General features: G+C 53.0%; 1 long non-coding RNA gene across 1 annotated transcript in view; it reads right to left on the reverse strand.

Annotated features, from left to right (window-relative positions):
* Nucleotides 1–667: 667 nt before the first annotated feature.
* The window catches only part of LOC144225480 (uncharacterized), a 13,986-nt gene continuing 5,720 nt past the window's right edge, over nucleotides 668–8,933 (reverse strand). Inside the window, exons 2-3 of the long non-coding RNA XR_013333318.1 lie at nucleotides 4,434–4,565; nucleotides 668–893 (exon numbers count right to left, since the gene is read on the reverse strand). This is a non-coding gene — a long non-coding RNA (uncharacterized LOC144225480). The remainder of the gene's footprint in view (nucleotides 894–4,433; nucleotides 4,566–8,933) is intronic.

The raw sequence follows: 8,933 nt of genomic DNA on the forward strand, positions 1-8,933 counted from the left end.
CGCCCCAGGATTATCATGTGCAGGGAAGAGAAGCCTAGCCATCAAGGGCAGCAGGTCCAGGCTAGAGGGCATCTCTGGAGTGTTCTCTAAGTAGCCCAAGTTATAGACAAGGAAACTAAGGCCCAGCAGAAGAATTGAGTCAAGTAAGCCTCCGAGGGAATCAGCAATGGAGCCCAGCTGGTGTGGCTCCTAAGCCAGGATCTCTCGTCTCCATTCCCCCTCCTCCCTGGGCCATCTTGGATGGTGCTCTCAGATTCTTGGCATGGTCTGGCTCACCAGTCGCTGCAGAGCAAGGGAGTGGGTGTCAGGATCCAGTGGCTTCTCCACACACCCCACTGCCGCCCTTTTACCTGGGGCTGTGAGTTTCTGGGCCCATGGTAATCTAACCCCTAAGCTTCTGAAGGCCATGAAACTACTAAATCTCCATGCCTAAGAGTGCAGACTAACGGAGATTTTGGTTGAGGGGGGAGGAAGGGAACAGAAGAGCTAAGGCAGGTTCAAGGGGGATTGGCCAGGGAGACAGACAGCACTGTGTGTCAAAGCCGGCTTCGGGCTCAGACATAAACCCCTTCCTCTCCTCAGAGGGAAGATATACAAGCTGCCTTCAACCAAGGCTTTAAATGGAACGTGTCCAGGCTTTTCAATGTTCTCTTCCCAGATGGCCGCTCGATTCCATCTTCTCTGAGCTGGCAGCAAAGAGGCGTCTCTAAGCTTGCCTGGAAATGGAGAGTCTGGCCCTCTCAACTGCTGTGAGAGACCGTGCAGTTTGGCGGACAGAAGGGCGAGGCCAGCTCAGGCTCTGGGGTCAGACTGCCTGAAATCGTGGCTCTGCCGCGTGCTGGCTGGATGAGCCTCAGTAAATCATTGACGTCTCTGAGCGCCAATGTCTTCACCTGTAAAATGGCAAAATAACATTACCTTCTGCATTAGTTTTCTGCTGCTACTGAAACAACTTATCACAAATGTAGTGGCTTAGGAGCGCCAGGGTGGCTCAGTCCCTAAAGCGTCTCTTGATCCCAGCTCAGGTCTTGATCTCATGGTCATGAGTTGAAGCCCCGCTTGGGCTCCACTCTGAGCCCAAACAATGTAATGGCTTCTTAACGCAGCACAAATTTATTGACTTACAGTTTCATGGGTTAGAAGTCCAACGTGGATCTCACTGGGCTAAAATCAAGATGTCAGCAGGGCTGTGCTCCTCCCAGAGGCTCTAAGGAAGAAAGCTTTTCCTTGCTTTCTCCAGCCTCTAGAGGCCATGCCCATATCCTGGCTCATGGTCCCTTTCCTCCATCTTTAAAGCCAGTGACATAGACTAGCTTTGGTCATTCCTCTGCCATCACAGCTCCTTCAACTGCCCACCTCTCCCACTTTCAAGGACCCTTGTGATGACGCTGGGCCCACTCACGTCCTCATCTCAAGATCTTTAACTTAATCACATCTGCAAAGTCCTTTAAGCCATGGAGGGTGACACCTTCACAGGTTCCAGGGCCTGGAGTGTGGACATCCTCGGGGAATGGCCTCGTCAGGTGATATCTTAACAGCACAGCTCTGCCTGCCTGGTGACATGCGGGGCTCATCCTCGAGCTGGTGGTGCCCGGGCACATATGACAAGCTGCCCACCTGCTCTCTCTCTGCACAACGCCTGCCTCTGGCACCACACCCCAGATGCTGCTGTGTACTCTACTCCTGTTCTGACAGTTGCATCTTCTGGCCGTGATGCAGATGTTTGCACAGCTGTTCACACGCCATCGTACATGCGTGCACATACATGATCTCCTGCTCAGCCTCAGTGACGTGCATGCATGCACACAGGTGCACGCACATACACATGTGCCCCCGTACAGCCTCAGCCACACCTCACCAGACCCCGGCTCATCCACCCGTGAGCAGCTCTTCCTGTCCCGGAGTGGCCCCAGCTGCCTCCATGCCCCAGGGTGACAGTCAAGTGGTCGCGGGCCCCCCCGCACCGCCAGCCTACTCTCAACAGACACCCCTTCCAGTCCTGTCCTGGGAGTCACCACCTCCCCATTCCGGCTCCAGCGCACAGGCTCCATTGATTGGTCTTGCAGCTCAGCAGCCGGAGATGTGCCCCAGCTGGAGGAAAACACTCGTAATTTATGGAGTGTCTGATTTTTAATCAGTTTTTTGTTCCTGTGCTGTAATTGTCCTAATTAGATATACATATTTTGATGAAGGTTTTTCCAAAATAAAAATTGTAATCGAATCTTGCTTGACATTCTTTACACCCACTCACTCTGATCCAAACTTCCACTGCAGTGGAATCTAGAAATTATGCACTTGGTTTAGGTATCTGCGCACGCCTCCTCTGGGCCACCGCAGGCTGGAAGGCAGGCTCTCTGGGCAGGGCCCTTTCCTGGGGCTGGGGAGGGCCCAGGAGCCTCAGGCTCCCATGTGCCCCCTCTCTGCCCACACTGCTGCTCCCTGGGGCCCCTCATCCCCCTGAGAGTGAGGCCACCCCACAAGCCTCTAGGATAAAGGCAGACATCCCCCATCCCCCACTCTTGCGAATCATCACCCTTCCTGCCATTGATCATGTCTCTAGCATGTGCCAGGCACTGTGCTTTATGTATGTTACCCCTGATCCGCATGACCACCCTCTGAGGGGACTGTACACCCTCTGAGGAAGAAATCGAGACTTAGAGAAGCTGGGGCACCTAGATGGCTCAGTGGCTTAAGCATCTGACTTCATATCAGGTCATGATCTTGTGGTCTGTGGGTTCGAGTCCTACATCCGGCTCTGTGCTGACAGCTCAGAGCACGGAGCCTGCTTCAGATTCTGTCTCCCTCTCTGCCCTTCCCCTGCTCACACTCTGTCTCTCTCTCTCTCAAAAATAAATAAACATTTTTTTTATTTTTAAAAGACTTGAAGAAGGTAATTCGTTCTCTCAAGGTCACACGGCAATAAGTGGAAGTGTTGCTATCCCGAATTCTCAGTCTTAGCCAGATGGTTGAGAGGCCGCGGCCGCCTTCCTGGGAGCTGTCTGGGGGAGTGGCAGCTCCTCTGGGTGGGGGACCCACACAGCCCATCCCACTTGCGCACCAACCACACCTGCGCAGGATCGGTTCGTGATGCAAATGTCCTCCTGCCGGGGTCTGCAGTGCAGACCACGTGCGCGCTCTCTGGAGCCTGTCCCCAAAAGTCTCCCCAGGACCCGGAGCCCAGGACCAGCTGCCTTGCCAGGATGTTGGCTCTGAGACTGGCTGGGGGGCTCTGGACAGGGCTGGCTCCGAGGGTCCCCCACAGCACGACGACCAGGTAGGAAGAATCAAGCGAAAAACGGTCTGTGCTGGTTCTTCAGCTGTTACCACTCAACTCCAAACCCCAGAGTGACCCTAGGTTGTGAGGCGCTCGGCTGGAACTCCAAGAACCCGGTTTCTGCCTGGCCGGCTGCACCCAGTTAGCTCCTGCCAGCAGGGGGCGCGCGACAGACCGCCNAGGAATCCGGAACCCGCTCTAGTTTTTCCTCTTAGCTGCGTGCTCCTCTCAAGGTCACATTGGCAGGGGCGACAGCCCCGTTCAGTGGTGGGTTCCAGTCTCTCCTTCTCTGCACTACGGGAGCCAGCCTCTGGTCTTGTGCCCTCTCTGGGCGGGACCCAGCACTGACTAGCCAGCGCTTGCCCCCCGCTCCGGGCAAGCTCCAAGCTCCAACCTCCTAAATTCTAACATTTATTTATTTTTGAGACAGAGACCGAGCGTGAGTGGGGGAGGGGCAGAGAGAGAGGAGACACGGAATCCAAAGCAGGCTCCAGGCTCCGAGCTGTCAGCACAGAGCCCAACAAGGGCCGCAAACTATGGAACTGTAAGATCATGACCTGAGTTGCTTAACCCACTGAGCCACCCAGGCGCCGCCCGCCCCCCAAGCTCCTAAATTCTAATGACCCCAGTCTCTTGCCTTTTCCCCCAGCACTCGGGTGACGGCTGCTCCCTGTAGCTGCCCTTCCGCGGTGTCCAAGAACCTTTGCATTCTCCAATACTCACTTAACCAGGTCCTTCGAGTAAAATCTCTCCGCTAAAATGATGGATGTGGTTTCCGATTTTTGACAACACCACAGCCCACATGGTGTCCAACTTTAAACTGGGAAGGGTGCTCTGAGAGGTGTGGCAGCCACACCCGCGCTGGGGACTGGTAGCCTGGGGACCCACCGAGCCTGGTGAGAAAGCACAGCACAGAGAAATGCGCCCCCTCCCCCATCGGCCTTTGCGCCTGGCCGGAGGAAAGGAGCAGCAAATGAATGAATCGGCAGACTAACCAATGTAGGAAAGGAGAGTGGTCAGCTACAGAGCAGTCCATTCTAGACCCAGCCACAGCCACCCAGTTCTTATGAACCTGAGCACTGTAATCAGAGTAATTAATGTTACCAGTTGGCCTGCAAACTTAGTGGCTTAACACAGTGAAGGCTTATTTTACACTCACACGAAGTTGAATGTGGACATTGCTGGTCAACTGGCACTTTTGAGAGATTCTCCTCCAGATGGCGACTTGGGGACCTCAGTTCCTTGAGGCTCAGCTGTCCCTAGGACATCCTGGAGTTCTCTGTTGGAGTGTCTACATCCAGCAGGCAGAAGAAACAAGAAAGCAAGCAAACAAATCTTAACACACAATGTTTAACCGGCCACCGCAGCCCGGAAGCGACAGGCAACACTTGCATTCATATTCCAAACCCAGCCATGTGGTCCTTACGTTGATGCAGAAGGGGCTGGGAGAGGTGGTCCTGGCCCGACAGCTGATTCCCAGCAAGGGTTCTACACCAGGGTGGTACACGTTTTTATGGGTCAACTAGCCGTTTCTGCAGCCACCCTGAGGCACCCTGTTGAGTTTATGTTACGATAGCAGAAAGACGCTAGACACAAGCCCTGCTTCAGAGGGACGCAAACTAGAGAAAGTAGACAGACATAAAGAGAGGAAACATAATGCACACAACCTATTCAATAGATAAGCCGCAAACAACCTCCAAATACCAGACAAAGGGCACGAGAAGAAATGGAGAAGCTGCATGTCAATGTCCCAGGCTTCAGTCTGGTTGAGGAAGGTTCTGGCCAGTGAAACAAGGAGACACCAGTCTGAGACTGAGGGGGCCCACAAACGTCTTCAGGACCAATCAAGGTTCGTGAATGACCAGACTAAAGTTTGTAACCACAAATATTAATCCAGTTTGTAAACTCTAACATTTCTTCCTATTTTCATCTCAGTAGACAATCATAACAAGGTCCTTAAAAGATCTCGCTATTTCTAGAATTTTGGATGGTGATCCTTTTCCCAAGAAAGCCCTAGGCAGCCCTCATGCAAGATGGTGGTGGTGGACATGTGGCCAGTATTCCTCTCCGAGAACTCACTCTCCCTCATCTAGTGTCCTGAGCCTTCTCTGGCGTAGGGCAGGGACAGGTCTGTGATCCGATCGTCATAGCCTATCTCTGTGCGGTGATAGCTTAATGGTGATTCAAATCAGACCAATAAAAATCCTTCCCTAGGGGCACCTGGGTGGCTCAGTCAGTTAAGCGTCCAACTTAAGCTCAGGTCATGATCTCACAGCTCATGGGTTCAAGCTGCAAGTCAGGCTCTGTGTTGACAGCTCAGAGCCTGGAGCCTCTTTCACATTCTGTGTCTCCCTCTCTCTCTGCCCTTCGCCCATTTTCTCTCTCTCTCTCTCTCTCTGTCAAAAATATATAAACATTTAAACAAATCTTTCCCTAGATTTAATTTAAAGATACTGTTGGGGGGGGGGGGCATGGAATACCTTTCCCACTGAGATTGAGGAGCTGGGAGAATATGAATTTGGACATGTGTGGCCATGTTCATCACCACACAGAAAGATCCTTCTTGAGAAGGAAGCCAAGCAGGAGATGAGTGGCAGCAGGATCAAGAGTTTTTAGTCCTTATTCCTAAAGGCCAGGCTTCTGCTGTCCCAGAATCCCTTGCAGCTCCTGGACAAATGCATCCCCTGTGTGCAAAGGCTGGTTACACTGAGTTTCTGTCTCTTGCAAACAGATGAGTCCTGAAGAATACACGGGCTGCCCAGCATCACACCCTGCCCATCTCACCTACACACTTCTATTCTCCCACTGAAAAATGGCTTGTCAACAGAATTGGCTATGCAGATCTTCTTCAAAGTTATTTCTGGGCCTAATCCCAGACTTACTGATCCAGAACCTCAGGGGATGAGCCCAGGAATCCGCTGGTGGTTCTGACGCACACACAGTGCCAGCTTTGCAGTGTGAGATCACCATGTCCCCTTGGCTGCTTACCGGGGTCAAGCCCTTCCAGAGAATTTTGTTCTGACTGGGTATGAGACTCCAGCAGGGGCATTGGAGGGCATGAAAACCAGGTCAGTGAGGGCTCTCAAGCTGTCCCACCTCTCATGCGCTTCTCAGACATCAGGGTGTTCGACCAGAGAAAGAAAGAATCCACGAGGGACGTGCTAACTGTCTTCAGCCGTGTGAAAGCTGTCATGTGGAAGAAAAACAGACTGACTTTGCAGTGTTCCAGAGGGCAGGCCCTCAACCAAGGGCATCTTGGTGCCAGATTTCAGCTAAACAAAGGGAAGAACTTTCCAGCAATTAGAGCTGCCCCATAGTGGAAGGGCTGCCCCAGAAGGTAGTGAGCTGCCCATCTCAGCAGCATGCATGCATCAGTAATTCACCATATGTCAGTTGCTGTGGCCAAGCTTGTTACATTGGGCAGAAGGTTGGATGGGCTGCCCTCTCCTTGGCAAGACTGTATCATTCAAGAACGTGGTCTGGGGACTAAAAAGCCCACACGTACAGGGAGGGGCTGAGTGGCCAGAAGTGGGGAGATGAGCACACAGTCGCTGGAAAGACACATGTGAGAAACAGAACTCGTGACGGACCAGAGAAGGACTGCCTGGCTATCCATTCATTACCGCATGGGCTGATTTGACATCACCAGAGTTACGGAGTTTTCTACGTAGGTACCTTGGTTTTATTTTACTATATTGTCATGACTATGAATCACTTTCATAAAGGGGAGCTGAATGCCAGATATTTCCGTTTTGAGAAAGTAATACAAATAGTAAACTGGCTGACACCTACCAGGTATAAATGTAGGGGATGAAAGGAGACAGGTGGCATGCACGAGGGGGACTTTCACACAAGGAGAAGCCAAGTACAGACGTCTAGAAGGGCACTCTCCCCGTCTCTCTCTCCATCCTGCTCCCTTGATCCTAAGGGTCAGAGTGACCAAGATAACTTGAGTCATGTCCTCCCCTGGGGCTTCACAACCTTTGTCATGCCTAGGCATCTAGAAACTTCTCTACATGTGCTACTATATTTCTGCAGCAGGGGGGAAGTCAGGGGCCATGTATCATATCAGTAGCCTAGGGAAGGGGGGAGGAAAAGAGATGCTTGACAAACAGACCTTTGGCTCTAATCAGAAGGAGGAGCGAGGGGAAAGTACCAGGAATGTGTGACCCAGCCCCTGCTCCCGAAGAGAATGGGGACACGTGGATGGGCTGGGACATGGCCTGCGGAAACCAATAGATCACTCACAACTCTTTAATCTGCAAGTGGCAGAAACTGAACTTGACTAGCTCCAGCTCCAGCAAAAGGGGAGTTTACCGGCTCTTGTCGCTGGGCGGGTTCTGGGAAAGCTCCGGAATAAAAAGAGAGACCATAGGAACCAAGACTTCGGGACCGATCTGCTCACCCTGTCCCTGCGCCTACATGTTCATCCCCGCCCTGCCCTGTCTCCTCTCTCACTCACCCACCCCCGCTGATCTCCATGGTCACGGACACGCAGTATCTCACGCAGTGGGGAGGATGGCCACCGGATGCCCCACGTTCGAAACTTCCCACTATAGCATCTGAGCAAGAACCTTCCCTTCACTCAGGACCAGCAGGGAGGCCCTACTGTACGGACCCTTTGGCAGAGGGGACGGCGTCCTGTGATTGGTCAGCAGGGGGTCACACGCCTATCCCCAGGGACTCGGGGACAGCGAACTTCATTAACAGTGACCCGTGTCAGGGTCTGGGCCTGGGTCCACCTCTGGAGGGTTGGGGAAGGTGTTAAGGATCAGGGATTTGGAGGCTGGTAGAGGGAGGAGCTTGGCGCAAAGAGGAGGAGAACCCCCAAGTGAGCTGACGGTCAGGGTGCCCTTCCCGCCAGAGAGGCCTCGCTGATGCACAGGACAGGGAGTCAGCCTTAAACATGTGGAAGGGGGGCGCCTGGGTGGCTTAGTCGGTTAAGCGTCCAACTTTCGCTTAGGTCATGATCTCGCGGTTCGTGGGTTCGAGCCCCGCGTCGGGCTCTGTGCTGACTGCCAGCTCAGAGCCTGGAGCCTGTTTCAGAGTCTGTGTCTCCCTCTCTCTCTGACCCTCCCCTGCTCACGCTGTCTCTCTCTCTCTCTCTCCTAGAAATAAATAAAAATTTTAAAAAAATAATAATAAAAAATAAACATGTGGAAGGGCAGCACGCAGCTGGTGGCAGCTGGCGGCCGGCCCTGGCCCTCAGGGGTGGAGCTCAGAGGGACCCTTGGCGCTGGAGGGGGAGGTCTCTAGACCCACCCTCTACCCACGCAGACACACACAGCTACATACACTTACACGTGCTGTTATTTATTTATTCATTCATTCATTCATTTACTCATTTCCTTGTCTTTTTTTTTTTTTTGAGAGAGAGAAAGTGCAAGTGAGCAAGGGGCAGAGAGAGAATCCCACGAGGTGCAGAGAGAGAGTGCGGAGCCCAGAGCAGGGCTCAGGCTCACCACATGATGGGCTCGAGCTCACGAACCGTTACACATGCTCTGACTCACAGAGACACACTTACACCCTCACATACACAGCCAGCATCGCTTATCCACACTCATACCTTCTGTCCATGGTCCCTTCGAGGGGACTCCTAGTCACCGCACTGTCTCCAGCACCCGCCTTTCTGGGAATACCCCAAGTTCCACAGTGGGAG

This window comes from Crocuta crocuta, unplaced genomic scaffold (assembly GCF_008692635.1).
Source record: "Crocuta crocuta isolate KB4526 unplaced genomic scaffold, BGI_CrCroc_1.0 scaffold50, whole genome shotgun sequence".
Classification (NCBI taxonomy): Eukaryota; Metazoa; Chordata; class Mammalia; order Carnivora; family Hyaenidae; genus Crocuta; species Crocuta crocuta.